This window comes from Borostomias antarcticus, assembly GCF_949987555.1.
Source record: "Borostomias antarcticus genome assembly, chromosome: 7".
Classification (NCBI taxonomy): domain Eukaryota; kingdom Metazoa; phylum Chordata; class Actinopteri; order Stomiiformes; family Stomiidae; genus Borostomias; species Borostomias antarcticus.
Window position 1 is genome coordinate 26,919,872 of NC_140240.1, and position 15,769 is coordinate 26,935,640.

Here is a 15,769-nt window from a genome sequence, read left to right on the forward strand (position 1 = left end):
GGGGCTGAAAGCACTCGTGTTAGGCATCTGACTGCATCCCTATGGGAGTTGAACAAGGAGTTCAATGTGTGTGTGTGTGTGTGTGTGTGTGTGTGGTCATTGTAATAGATACATTCAAATAAGTGTATTCTCTGTTCAAAGACATTGTCATAGGAAATCTTCCTTTGGTCCACACTGCCCTGTGTGTGATACAGTAGAACAGCTGTCACCTGTTTGTTTGCCCTGATGCCCCCCTTCTCTAGGCCTTAAACCCCCCCAGGGGTCCCCTCCTCCCATCTCTCCCCTTCATTCTTAATGAACAGTTCAGCTGTTGACCCTCAGAACTAGCCTCCTCTCATATAATTGGTTAGGGGAGTTTTGCATATGCATGTATGGGTTGTACCCACAGTGTTTATAATGCTCGGTTTTGGTGATAATCTTTGCTCTTGGTGGATTTTCTTTCTCTGAGAGCCCGTCTTTGCAAACCCGTGAGCCATTTTGGAATATAAGTAACCAGCTTTGGACTAGAACCTTGGAAAGATGAACCTTAGCATTCTCGAGTACCCTCGAGTGTCTTAATTATTGGAATAAATCCACGAGCGTCATCTTCACTATAAAAGCAGGACTGCGGTTTTTACCAACCCAACTCAATCTTTCCATCTGTTGTCCAGACAGCCATGTTCCTCCCGGTATACACCATGTTCCTCCCAGTATACACCATGTTCCTCCCGTATACACCATGTTCCTCCCGTATACACCATGTTCCTCCCGTATGCACCATGTTCCTCCCGTATACACCATGTTCCTCCCAGTATACACCATGTTCCTCCCAGTATACACCATGTTCCTCCCAGTATACACCATGTTCCTCCCAGTATACACCATGTTCCTCCAGTATACACCATGTTCCTCCCATATACACCATGTTCCTCCCAGTATACACCATGTTCCTCCAGTATACACCATGTTCCTCCCAGTATACACCATGTTCCTCCCAGTATACACCATGTTCCTCCCAGTATACACCATGTTCCTCCCAGTATACACCATGTTCCTCCCATATACACCATGTTCCTCCCATATACACCATGTTCCTCCCATATACACCATGTTCCTCCCATATACACCATGTTCCTCCCAGTATACACCATGTTCCTCCCAGTATACACCATGTTCCTCCCATATACACCATGTTCCTCCCGTATGCACCATGGTCATGAACACACAGCTGAAACCAGGTCCCACATCTTAAATGGTTCCCATTATATGCATATATGTACTGTATGTATATTTGAGTATTATTATACATACAGTATCTATACAGACTGTATGTATGCATGTATGTATGTATCCTTTATTTATATTATCTATCTGTCTGTCTGTCTGTCTGTGTGTCTGCTTGCTTGCCTGCCTGTCTGTCTATAAAAGATATCTCATCTATTTTCAGATCTTCCATTAAGCTTTCAGATCTTCCATTATGCTTTGAAGCATTCTACTGTGAAGCCGAGCATGCTCAGTCTGTGCTGCGACGCGGCAGTGTTCTTACATATCACAGCTAACACCCCTGATGTGGTTGTTGTTGACGATGAAAATCTTACAGAGGTGTTCGTTCAATTACAGCTTAGAGAAAGCCTTTCTTACTGGGGTGCTGACATATCAACACCTAGAGCCTGTATCACCTGTATCAACACCTAGAGCAGAACATTAGACTTTTAGTTTTCATACTTGTCAGCCTCGGTCATGTGCACAAGATGGTTGTGAGGGGCCTTAGCGAGGTACTGCTCAATATGGAGGAGGCACTGTTTTCCATACTCATGAAGTAGCTACTGTGTCCTGTCATTGTCATCATATTGGGTGTGTTAAGTAGCTGAGTGCTCAGTCAGCGATCAGTGATCAGAAGTCACTTAACGGGTTGCTCAATTACACTCAGACTGATCTGCTCAGAGCACAAGTGAGCAGTTTTGAACTATGATCTGTTTGAGCCAAACACCACGTCATAATCATCATCAGTGAACAAAATTTTTTTTTTATGACTGTTTTTCACTGCCGTTGTTTTCACGTATGGAAATACATGGGAGTGAATGCAGCTGACGGCTCACTATGGCGCATTCACTTCCATGTATTTCCAAACGCGAAAACTATGGCAGTGAAAAACAATCGGAGTCTGATAATGATAAGTTTGTAACCCCGATATTATATTTAGCCTGTTATTTTGACTATTTTGGTTCTTGAAGTGGTGTTTTTATAGTGAACTTTTAAAATTGGAGTCAACAGGCACTTCCACATTCGTCCCACCAATTCAGTCAGACTTGACCAATATGGCCACTGTAGTGAATAAAGTGAATATGGGGGTGACTGGCTGGTTGGTTAGCTGGTTGATTGGTTGACTGGATGGTTGTTTGGTTGGCTTGCTGGTTGGTTAGTTGGCTGGCCTGCTGGTTGGCTGGCTGGCTGGTTGGTTGGCTGGTTGGTTAGCTGGTTGGTTGGTTGGCTGGTTGGTTGGCTGGCTTGCTGGTTGGTTGGTTGGTTGGCTGGGCATGGTTGGCTGGCCTGCTGGTTGGTTAGCTGGTTGGTTGGCTGGCTGGCTGGCTGGCTGGCTGGTTGGTTGGTTGGTTGGCTGGCTGGTTGGTTGGTTGGTTGGCTGGTTGGTTGGTTGGCTGGCTGGTTGGTTGGCTGGCTGGTTGGTTGGCTGGCTGGCTGGTTGGTTGGCTGGCTGGCTGGCTGGCTGGTTGGTTGGCTGGCTGGTTGGTTGGCTGGCTGGCTGGTTGGTTGGCTGGCTGGCTGGCTGGCTGGCTGGTTGGTTGGTTGGTTGGTTGGCTGGCTGGCTGGCTGGTTGGTTGGTTGGCTGGTTGGTTGGTTGGTTGGCTGGTCGGCTGGCTGGCTGGCTGGCTGGTTGGTTGGTTGGTTGGCTGGTTGGTTGGTTGGTCGGCTGGCTGGCTAGTTGGTTGGTTGGTTGGTTGGTTGGTTGGCTGGCTGGCTGGCTGGTTGGTTGGTTGGTTGGTTGGCTGGCTGGCTGGTTGGTTGGCTGGCTGGCTGGCTAGGCATGGCAGAGGAGAGTGACGCCAGCTGGCTGGTGGCAGGCCCTGATCTATGGCTCAGCCTGACTGGGGCCCCACAGCAGGGTGGCAGGGGAGACCAGGGCAGGTCTCCGGGAACAAAAGGAGGTTCACTCCACCGCACTCCATCAACCCCCCCCCCCTCCCCCCGACAGGCGCGCGTACACACCCACACCCACACACACGGGCCGTGTCCGAATTGCATACTACTTGCTATATAGTAGGCGAGATGCAGCATGCTGCATCAAAACTGTGCATACTGTATTTCGCCTACTATATAGTAGGTACTATATAGTAGGCGAAATCGGCGAAAAAATGGGCGTAAATGTAGCATAGTCCAGAGCATACTGTTCCGGAAGTCGAGAGGTGATACGTCACTGGGCTGTGAGAAAAATAAAAAAAGATGGCGAACGAAGAGGTCTCCGGGACCGCAGCGGGAGTTTTCAAATGTAAGTATTGACTTAATTTGTCGATGGAAAAATTATTTTTCCGGACAGATATCTTAGTTATAACGACACAGAGCTACAAATGCAGTTTTGTGTATATAGGTGGGGTAGAAATGACATTTCGAAAAAGAACGTCATGATAGCTAGCTGTGGTGGACGTTACGTTAGCTAGCTAGCCCAGCTAACGTTAAAGAGGAGTGGAAATGATATAGGAAGTGAAGGCGACATAACAGATGTTTTATTAGTCATATACATGGTCCAATACTCAAAACTGCCAAATTAGCTATAAATGAGAAAACTGTGATACGAGTTTGTTGTTTTGTTACTAGGGCGCAGCCCTTTTGAACGTGACGTCACTGGTATGGTTATAGCTAGCTCCTGTACACTAGCCTACTGTAATGCTAGCTACTGTACACACTGAAATGGCTTCCACTTCTGCTAAAAGATCTACGGGGGGAGTTTATTGTATTGCTCCAGGCTGTAGTAACGAGTTCTACAGAACTACATCAGCCGGTCTGGAGACACACTACCACCGATTGCCTTTGAAAAGGAAAGCTGTCCTGCAATGCTGGCTAGCAGCTCTGAAACGAGCTAGCCCGCCAACTGCGCCGGAATTCAGGGTCTGCAGCGATCATTTCTTGCCAACGGACTATGTGGAGAGCTACCAATTCGACAAGACAGGGAAAATTGAGAAAATAAGAACCAGACGACTGAAGCCAGAGGCAACGCCACTATTTTTGATTTTTCGGGCTACAGCGTAGGGACAACAGACAGACCAACCCAGAGCCAGGGCCAGTCGTGCGTGAGCCGCAGAGAAAGAGCGCTCAAACGCGCAAGTCAGGCAGAGGACAGACTGGTAGGTTAAGCAGTTGCAGCTTGCTGAAATAAACTGAATAGGGCCTACGAGTCACAAGCTAATCAAGCCTCAAACTTTTTTGAACCAAGATCTACTTTTCAAGTAGCCAGGCTGCCGAGATCTAACGTTAGGCTACCAGTCCAGTTTCAACATCGCAAATGCACACACAGCCAGACACGCACACCGTTTCCAGCCTGCATAGCAATTAAACTCGAAAAACGTTCTTTCTCTTGGTATTTTGGTCCAGTCTCTAGATAACCCTAATTAACAAGCCAGTCAGTGATTAGGCTATCTAGTGGCCCCCACTTTACAAGTTTCAATAATGGTCTTATATGGCCTACATTTCATGGATGGAAGCCGAATCGATCAACTAGGCTACCCATAACGTTAGGCTATAACTTGGACACCAAGGCTAATCGTTAATAACAACCACAATTAGGCTACTTCACAACAACGCCATGCCACACGAGGCACAACAGTTTATTACACATTTTCTCGAACAAGGTAGAGCTCTAGATAGCAAACATATGGTCTTACCTTAATTTCGAATAAATTAATCCAAAGTGTGAGAGTAATATTTTGGGGGATTTGCTTCTATACTTTTATCCGAGATTACTGAGTCCGAGTTATTCCCATAGTAAAAAAAACAAACAATGGTTAATCCCGCACGGTTTGCAGAAACTACAACGTAGTCTACACGTAGACAGGGCGCGTGCGTTTAGGGCTGGCCTGGCTTTTTCCAGCGAAAAAATAAATATGTTGAATCATGAATAGCCTACTTACATAGTAATAACCCCCGCCCCCCCCAAACTACGACAAAATGTACGTTTTTAAAAACAACAACATTGACATGTTTTTTCCAAGATTTTTTTTTCAGACGACCGTCTTGACCCCTGTGACGTAAAGGTTTCAGGTGTCAAGTATGAGTCACTCATATTTCCAAGCAACCCCTCTCCCAATACACCACTGGCATCGTTAATTTATCCAGGTGTAATCTCAAACATCAAACCAGTTTACCTAGTCTAATGCATTGGGCTGTTCCAAGATAAAATGTGGGTTACACTTACAATACAGTAATCATAAAACAACATTATGAATAATTCGAAATTTCTTTAAAATATTCTATTTAATTCCATAAATATCAATCCTACCTTTTCTCACCAGGGAGGACCAAATGTAAGTCTGGAGATTTACTGAATTTAATTGCAATGCATTGGCCCTGCACATTATGAATTTACACATATTTACACATAATCAAGGATACTTAGGTACTGTAACTCATACAGGAGGTAGGATTAACAGTGGGGGGACCACCAGGAGATGAGGATGTAGGCTAGGCTACATAGTACTTGATATAGGCTATGCTGTATCGTGTCGACACCGGACCACGTTGGATGGTATCTCGCCGATCAAGTCGAATGATTTGTTTCATCGGACACAACAGGAAACTTCACTTTCAACTGTCGCTTTCCAACTGTATCACACTCACGCACGCAGATGGGGTGGGTGACTGCGCAGGCGCTTATGTGTAGGCTAATTGAGATACTTTTTTGAGGTGGAACACAAACTCAGTTTTCTGAAAACGTTGGGGTAGGCTATTTGAGTATTGGAACATAATTGCATTACTTTAAATTACTTTCATACCGGTTTTCAATTTGCAAGGTATCATAAATAGTGTGATAATATAAGCAGGCTACATGACGACTCTAGTACAAAATTCACTCATACTCATTCATACTTCCATAATCATATGTATGTGTAAGGCGTATTATTATTATTATTATTATTAGCATATTCTAAACAAAGCATAGCCTAAGCATATACTACAGCAATCGACATGGCAGACGAGAGCCAGGGATACGAGCAGATAAAGACAAAAAATGAATTGAAACAGACAATGACACTGTTGGCAATGGCATATTATATTTCAAATTCATCACAAGCATATTCAAATCCATGGTATTCAGGAGAGGGGAACAAATTCCTGATGAAAGCCACAGCGCAGGATGGGATTGGAATCCGGTATCTTTTCCCCAAATGCCCTCTCGTCCAAAGAGTGAACTGTCTGTAGGCTGTCAACCTGAAGAGTCTGAAAAAAGTATGCAAAATGTTATTTGGGCTACCTTTATTTAAACTCGAATGAACATTGAGAATTGCCTCATGCATTTGCATTGATGTCCAGAATTAAAAATAAAAAAACTAGCCTACAGTAATGATAGGCTACAACAAGGCTTAGTCGCCTAGGTAATAATAGCCTAAATGAATGGCCAAAAACTATGCAAATAACAAAATACAACAGACTACAAACAGATGAAAGACGGTCGGTCTGTTAACTTTCCTTGAGTTATAGCCCATCTTTGACACCGCTAAATTAACTCGTGTAATCTAACGTTACGGCAGCCTATAGTAGAGTTGTGAACGTCAGAAACAATCAGAAGAATTAGCCTACTTACTGCAAGTTAGCTAACATAACTTCTACAGTCTGAAAGAGCACGAATCATCCACTATATTCGTGATAAAACAGGGGGGCTCCTGCACACCTAGGGTGTCTCGATTATAATGATGATTAGCGTGCGTTTCTGACACAACGTGGCTACCTGGGCTGGCTAACGTTAGCTACCTTCCATAATCCATTAACCTTACCTGCTATTTATGGGACGCTCCAGCGTCTCAGCCCTGATGTCCTTCAGGGACAGCATAGCCACCTCCAGTACATCTCTCTCCCCACATAACATCTGGAAAGTCCTCTTCAAGGTAATGCACTGGCCTTCAACCACAAAATCGTCCAAGTTTGCCTCCTGGCAGCAAATACACTCCACCGCGGTCGGCATTGGGATGCAACACCCACAGCTGCACCAGTCGACCCGCTCCTGACCCCGAACAACCACCACTTGTTCCTCAGCTTCTTCCTCTGCAAACTGCACGATTGGTGTTTCTCGCACAGGCTCATACGCATACGCTATGGGGTTTAAAGGCACCACAATTTCTCTCTCCTGGTCGTCTGAATCGCTCATTTTTAGGCTACTTTACAACTAGCTAGCTAGTTATATTCTTGTTTGCTTTAAACGCGCCGCCGGTTTCACCATACCAGTGACGTAGTGTGACGTGGAATTTAAAGATGGCGGCACTAGACAGCTAGAAACGTAAATATCAATGTTGGAAATGTGATTTATTTTGGGTTTTTATCTGTTTTTTGGGGAGTAATGAATTTACTAGTTCTCTTTAAATATGAGGAACAACACGTGATCAGTTCTTAGTTGGCTATTTCTGTTCCCCTTTAATAGGCTGCTAACGTTACAGGTGTTCAGACGGCTCTTGCTCAAAACGTATTCATGTCAAATCTTAGATGTTTCTATAGCTAGAATCGAGAGAAACAGACTAACATTTCCATGTAATATGACCATGATCGCTTAAGAAATGTGCAAGAAATGTCGAAATTGTGATGAGTTGTTAAATGGCAAACCTAAGCCACCGAGCCTAACGTTACTTGAAGTTGTTTAAACAATTGTCTGTTCATTCCATGATTTAAACGAGTTCAACTGTTCATATATCATATATTAATATTCATTGTCCCATAATACTTCTGGATGTATTACAGGGACCAACGACCACACCAGGGACGATGATCCTCTGGAGGACGGCTGCATGGGTGGCCCCCATCGCCTCTTCCAAGACCCCGTACCACTTCCACGAAGCGGCTGTGGCCTCCCTCCCTCTGTGCTGACCCCAGTTCTGGGGCTCTTTAGGTCCTATGAGGTTAGATAACAGTTTTCTAGTGTCATACAAACTGTGAGTCCCTATCAATATCTTTGCTATCCCAGTTCTGGGGCTCTTTAGGTCCTATGAGGTTAGATAAGTTTTCTAGTGTCATACAAACTGTGAGTCCCTATCAATATCTTTGCTATCATGTAGCCTGTAGATCAAAATCACCTTGTACATGGCTACAAGGTTCTCTGCGTGCTTTATCCAGGCTGTCTCCGTCGTCCGCTGCAGCCCAGCTTCTAAGATGTAGGTCCTACATAAATCAATATCCAAAGTAAACAGACCGCTGGATTGCTTCTGAACAACAATGCATACGTTAGTTAACTTACTCCAAGCCTTTCAGCGTGGTTTCTCTTCCCCGTAAACAGGGAAGAGTTGGCCGTCCTCCAGAGGGAGGACCGGCTGATGTTGAATGGGGGAGAGAGAAGGCAGAGATGAAGGCTGAGTGGAGGGAGGAAAGGGGGTTGTTTAAGGAGAGGGAGGACCGGCTGATGTTGCTTCTAGAAGCCTCAGTCAAAAAAAACTGTTTTATCTTGTTCCATTATTGTTTTTGTTATTTTTTATTAAATGTATTTTCTTGAATTAAATTGGTGTTTGTGTGTCATTCCTTGTAATGTCTTCCCAGTCAAAGAACAAATGTCACTATACCTAAAACCAGTCATTAGAGTAAAAGAACATTCCTAATGGACATTGTAGTTTGCAATTAGGCATAAAAGACGGAACACACATGTTGGTTCACAATGCTTCATTGGAATTATTCAGAGACGGTTATGAAAGCTTCAGTTTAATGTGTCTGACTAACGACTACTTGATAAGGGAGTTACATGTCCAAAGCGCTCTGCGTGTTGTAAGACCTTCCAAGTTACTGTACATGACCTGTAGACATATCAAGACAATGTGTCTGATGTGTAGATATTACACTTTGTTGAAATGTTAATACATCAAGAAGTAACCTTTACATGTATAATGGAAGAAACACAACCATAAACATTTCTTGGATATTTTTATTACACAATGGTCTTCAAATATACTTTTGACTTGTTTATATTTGGTCAGATCATTAGCTTTCCTTGCAAAAGGTACTGACAGGAGAACGCTGATCTGTTGTCTCCCCCCAAAATACTTAAACTGATTACTATGTACAGTGTTACACATACATTTAAATACAAATACATTTAAACAAATGCCTCAAGGCTGCCTATAACCAACTGATCAGTGTTTAAAGCCTCAAGGCTGTCTATAAGGAACAAGGTAAAGCACACTCATGAACTGATAGACTGACTACTTATGGCAGGATGTGGGTAGTCGTGCTCACCAAGAGCTGGGATCCAGGCAGCTTGTGCTGGTGCTGATGCTGCCGCTGCGAGACACTTTCTGAGGCCATCTCCAGGGTTGGGATGATCTGCAGCAGCAGGACCATGGCCACCATCAAGGTCTTCAACCTTTAAATGGTTAAATGCAATTAGGCCTACTGTAAGTCGCTTAGCAGACACACAAAAGTGTCTGCTAAATAAATGACTAAGGTAATGCTGGCAAGATGACAAGACCATTGTAAAGGGTGAGTACTGAGAAAAGCTCTAAATGCAATGAATTATTATTATTGTTATTGCTATTATTAGCACCTCCATGGTCTTGCCCCATCCTCCTGACCATCACCAAGGTTCCTCTGTGTCGATTTTGACAATCTGAAGTCCCTCCTTGTGTCCAGCCGTCAAAATAGGTCCTCAGCAGGGACGTGGAGGTTGACTTGGTGAGGACCTCTGTCTTCCATGTGAGCCTACAGGGGGAATATTATTAGGGCAAACTTTAACTCATTTGTGCGTATGGCATATACTTGTCTTTACAATGTGATAATAGATAGATGTCATTATCTGTAGAGCTAAAATGTAACATTACAAAGCAGGCGTGTAGTGATGAGTAAACCCAGGTAAACTCAGTTTACCCACCTCTTTAAAATGAGTTGAGTTTTATTGTTTTGCTTACCTGCCTCTCAGAATCTATTTAATATAACATCCCTGGTACAAATGTAACAGTATAGCTAGCCCCAAGCCAGCACATGCGGGGCTATCAACTAACCTAGCTAACTAGCGTAGCTAGCAAGCTAACGTTCAATATTTACCTCAACTACAAGCATGTCGAGAAGATCTCATGACGGCTCTTCTCCTTGCAGCGTGAACACGACTTCTCCTGCTGCAGCAGCAGCCGCACATCCCATGCCAGGAAAAGGCTACATTTTTGTGGATAATACACAAAATGATCACAGAAAACACCGGATAATTGTACCACAGCTTCGCGGGAGTAAACAGTATCGTATCCCGTCACTTCCGCTGGATGACTCGAGTAGCATGCTGTATTTTCTCGCATACTACACGCGTTTTGTGGAACAGTAGGTACTATATAGTATGCAGTATGCATACTATATAGTGCCTACTATATAGCATGTAGCAGGTAGTATGCAATTCGGACACGGCCACACTCTTTCACTCACTCTTTACCCCTCCTTTACTACACAGTGCGCGTGTCGACAGAAGGGGGTGGGGTGGGGGTGAAGCTGTCAGAACCGTCGTCTTCGCTCGGCTGCCGCTCGTTAACGTGTTAATTAGCCCGCCCTGCTCCTCCTGTACGGTAATTAAACCGAGCCGGGGCCCGGCCGCTCGTCAGGGGCTGGCAGGGGCAGGGCGCAGCCTCGCTCGGGGGTTGGCACGGCGACGCGAGGAGTACCATATAGGACGGATGAGCTTAGCAGCAGAACGGAGTGTCTGTTGACAATAAGGATGGAACCAACCCAATGCTTCCGCCAGAGAGAGAGAGAGGGAGAGAGAGAGAGAGAGAGGGAGAGAAAAGAGAGAGAGAGAGGGAGAGAAAAGAGAGAGGGAGGAGGGGGTGGGGTCTCCTACTATCTCCCTCCTCCTCCCGCAGCTCGCGAGTCTGACAGGCCAGATGAAGAGCAGTTTTTTTTTTATGGACGGCGGCTAATTGAGTTGGTTGAGATTGTCGTCAATTCCCCTCTCGCTCTCTCTCTCCCTCCCTCCCTCTCTCTCTCTCTCTCTCCCTCTCTCTCTCCCTCTCTCCCTCCCTCTCTCTCTCTGGAAGATGACACATTTCTCTCTCCTATCGCGGCGCCGCAGCCGACCGGTCCATCCGTCTCCATTTCTCCCCCTCCGCTCCTCGCTCCCCCGCGTCGCTCTGGACGGGCCCTTCCGTCCCCTCCGTCTAATTAGAGCCTCCTCCTGCCTCGTTCCGTCCCTCCCGGCCTCCACCGGCGCACCCCGCCCCCGTGGAGACCCTGACCTCCCACACCCTGCTTGTCGTCCCCTTCCTCCCTGCTCCGTCTTCTTCCTCCTCTCCCTCCCTCCCTCTCTCTCTCTCTCTTAGTCATTCTAGAATCCGTCACGCCTCCCTCTCTCTCTCTGTACCCTTTTTCTCTCTCTCTCTCTCTCTACCCTTGTTCTCTCTCTCTCTCTGTACCCTTGTTCTCCCTCTCTCTCTCTCTCTCTACCCTTGTTCTCTCTCTCTCTCTACCCTTGTTCTCTCTCTCTCTATCTACCCTTGTTCTCTCTCTCTCTCTCTCTCTCTACCCTTGTTCTCTCTCTCTCTCTACCCTTGTTCTCTCTCTCTCTCTCTACCCTTGTTCTCTCTCTCTCTCCCTGCCCCACAACACTCCTTCTCTCCACCTCCTCCCCTCCCTCCCTCTGTACCCTCCTTCTCTCCCTCTCTCTCCCTCTCTCTCTCTCTCTCCGTCCTCCCCTGCTCCTCTCGTTCTGAATGAGTTAATTAGGCTCATCTCTGGCACCCTCTTGCCGAGCGGCGAGCCCGGAGGGGCAGCTGCGCCACTCCGCCGATGATTGGGGGGCTATTTTTAGAAGACAACAGAGGAGGAGGGGAGGCGGAGAGAGAGAGAGAGAGAGAGAGACGGCTGAAGGTCGTCCGGCGCACGCCTTCAACGCGGAGTGCGTCTGTGTGAGCGAGGGAGAGAGACAGAGAGAGAGAGAGGATTGAGGAATAACACTATTATGGATTTGGCTGACAGCCTCGTACAGTAAGACCACCGGAGGGGGAGGGGGGGGGGGGGGGGGGGGGGTTTCATCGATCATGGCCGCATTGTCCCCACACAGCGACGGCGCTCGGGACGACACAATAGCGCCCGACAGATAAGCATTGCGAGAGCGGGCTATGCGCTCCTCATATGAAAGCCTTTCCACCGGAGGCACTTGTGTTCACGCGACGGCCCTATTGTGTTTAATGACCAAAAAGCCAGACTCTCTCTCTCTCGCTCTCTCTCCTCTAATTAGCCAGGGCTGAGGGGGCCTACTGAGAGGCACTCTGGGCCCCCGTCTCCATGGAGAAGCTGCCAGGTGGCACTCTGGACTACAAGTCCCAGGGTTCATCCCCTCAGCAGGCTCCTCCCACTCAGAGGCCTGTCGGGAGAGTGGAGGGTGAGTCATAGTCGGACGGACGGATGTGTTATTTTCATACCGGCGGAAATGCAGATGTATGGATGGATGGTTCTAGATACTGTCGGGGTCAATATTAAATCTAGGCACCGGAGGGATGCTAGAGGGTGTTCAGGAGGGTCTGTCATTTGGGGAGGGGTTCACAGCAGGAACGCTGTATCACAAACGGGGAGGCAACCGATTCCGACAGTAACCAAAATATTTGGTGTAACCAGAAACGCAAGTTTGCCGGTAAGAGCAACAGTGGCGCGGAAACGAAATAACTCCCAATTGTGTTCAGAAGGAAACGGTCGCAAAAATAATCTCGGTTCCCTGCTACTTCAACTGTGTCAAATCGCTTAGTTTCCTGCTCCTGTCTGTGTGGATTTGTTCCCCACTTCCCATCAAACACGCTCTATTCACGGTGTAATGACTTCAGGGGACGATAATAACGTAAAGATTTGAGTGAGGCGGTTGTGAACGTATATAAGACAACGAGCAGGTCCAAGCACTGATCACGCAGAGACAAATATAGAAGCAGAGACCAGGGAGACGTGGAGAGTGAGAGCGAACCAGCCGGGGAGTTAACAGACCCTCGCTCGCCAGTAAACGAAGCAATCAGTGACAGTCGGAGACACAATTAGGAGGCGATTACGCAAAAGAGCTGCTTTTCCTCTCTGCTTTCCACGCTTGTTTCACACTGGGCCCTTGCAGCCTCCGGCCCGCCCCCCCCGCAACCCCCCTGGCCTCATCCTCGCACCTCATGTTAGCCATGTGATCTCCCTACACACACACACACATGCGTGTTCACAATCACACACACACACAACCCGAGCCCCTCTTAATTAGCAGCCAAGCCGTCTCATGGCAACGAGCTCGTCAATCTCCCCCTATGTAGCGGAGCTTTAATTAGCAGATTTAAATGTGAGTGTGTAACGGAGTGACACCGAACACAGGTCTCCGCCCCCCCCCACCCCCTCCCTGCCTCTCCCCATCCCCCGTTGACCTGACTGATTGTTGGTATCTCCACGCCAGACAGGCATCTCTGCCAACTGGCACGCCCCCTGTGCCCTGTGCCTGCATGGCTGGTTGGCACAGGCTGGCACTCGTTTCACAACACACTCTGTGGGCTGTGTGTGTGTGTGTGTGATTTTGAGCACATGTGTGTGTGTGTGTGTGTGTGTGTGTGTGTGTGTGTGTGTGTGATTTTGTGCGCGCGCACATGCATATATGTACATTATGCATGCGCCTTCTGGGAAACAGAGGGCGCCCTCTCCCAGTTGGTCAGGATTATTATTGCCCCCGAGCCAGCTCCACGGAGAGGGGTTTATGCTAAATATATTTAAATCCGAGTCGACAGCGACTCCGTCACAGGGCGCAGGTGAGGCAACACGGAGCAAAGCCGCCGCCGTCTCCAAGGGTCACCGGCGCGGCGGGTTCGAGGGTCATTCTAACACGAAGGGGATAGATGACGGATTTCTGATACAAGGATGAATGAGGCGGTGAAAAACAAAGGGCGAGATGACGAACGCACGGACGGACGCTCGGCCATCTTTTGTCGGGACATGACTGAGAAAAAAAAATCCCAAAGCGACACGTGAACGTGACTGACTACATCTGTCATCGTCCGTTCGCCGTCCCCCCGTGACGTTCAGGGGACATAAGAACACCCTTCCACTGCAGACGGAGGTCCAGGGTACAAAGGAGTCCACTGAGCAGCCGAATTGCCATGATCCCCTCCCCCCTGACTAATGTTAACTCACTGCTCTCTCCACCAGAGAGAGAAGGAGGGAGGGGGGGTTAGCAGGGGGTTAGAAGCATTAAGAGGATAAATGGCGTTCAATTAATCCTGACCAACTGGGAGAGCACTCCCTCCGTTTCCCACAGCCCGGTACGCCAGACGAGGCGATGAGTGAGGCACCGTGGGAGGTCCGGGTCCAGATCTTGGTAGTTGATCCGGGTCCCTCGGATCTACCCTGAGGCCCCCCCCCCCAGGCCTCCCTCTCACTTCTCAATTATCCCCCCGGAATGATAAAGCACCTCATACTACCAGCTCCGGCCAGAGAGAGAGAGCATCGAGACTGGAGAGCCGGGAAGAAGGGGGGCGTCCCCCAGGGTTCAGTTCCAGGTCCTATCAATATTTCAGTGTTTCTTCCATTATCCTGTTTACCCCGAGCCTCGTGGACCGTGATAACCCTACATCCCATCACCTCTACCCTGGAATAGCATCCCGGGGTGGGGGATAAAATCATGATCAGAACCAACATCGGACGACACAGCTGCGGTTAAATCAGAGGGAAATGAACCAGGCCGCTTCGAGCGGGCACCTGATTTTTTTTTTGCGACATGCCCCCGGACTGATATAAAAGAACAAGCTGGCGGCCGGCCCTGTCCCACGGGAGCCGTACCATAAAACAGCCCCCGCCTGTCTAGTTTGGGTCCCATCAGACGCCTTGTTTTACAAATCACTCTCTCTTTTACTGGAGAGATGGAAAAAAATAAAATAAAGCGGCTGAGAGATGAAAGGCTGAAAGCGGGCCTGGACTGGTTGCCTGTGAGGATTGACATTGCTTGGCCATTTCTCACAGCTATCTAATATCACCAGGAGCCCCCCCCTCCCCCCCCTGCCCCCGCCTCCTCCGCCTCTCCCCTCAACGCCCCGGCCCTCTCTCTTCCAACGGCCCCAGCTCTCCATCACGGCTCGGGCTCCCGTTTTTCACGGTGGCGGATAACTAATTCCAGCTTTATCCCCGAGTAATATTGGCCTTATCGCCCTCTCCCACTGCATCCAGCGTGGCGTGGAATGGAGGAGAGGGGGGGGGTGGGGGGGTGGGAGGGCGAGAGAGGAGGGGGGGGGGCGGTGGCGTACGGAGGCGTCTGGGGTGAGGCAGGTGCCGGTGGAATGTCAGCCTGGCGGAACTGATTGCGGTTTACAGAGGCCACCGACACCCATCCTCCCACCCCCCCCCCCCGCGCCCTCCTGGTCTATAACCCCCCCCCCCACACACACACACACACACCTCTTTCCCTCCCCCTGGTGCTGGTCCCTCTAAGCCCCCGCTCGGCCCGCTGATACTGCGCCTGATGTTGCCTCGCCGTTACATCACTCAGCCTCCTCCGGGCGCACGCAACCCCGACCGCCGGCGCCACCCCAGCCTGGACCCACACAGAGAGAGAGAGAGAGATTGAGAGAGAGAGGACAGAGAGAGAAAGAGGGAGAGATTGAGAGAGAGAGAC

At 48.3% G+C, this 15,769-nt stretch overlaps 1 long non-coding RNA gene across 1 annotated transcript; it reads right to left on the reverse strand.

Moving 5' to 3' along the window:
- Window positions 1-9,216: 9,216 nt before the first annotated feature.
- LOC311310937 lies at window positions 9,217-10,286 on the reverse strand. The gene is made up of 3 exons (XR_014630527.1): window positions 10,219-10,286; window positions 9,722-9,876; window positions 9,217-9,541 (listed from the first exon to the last, which is right to left on the reverse strand). It is a non-coding gene; the product is annotated as an uncharacterized lncRNA (long non-coding RNA).
- Between the last annotated feature and the right edge of the window lie 5,483 nt (window positions 10,287-15,769).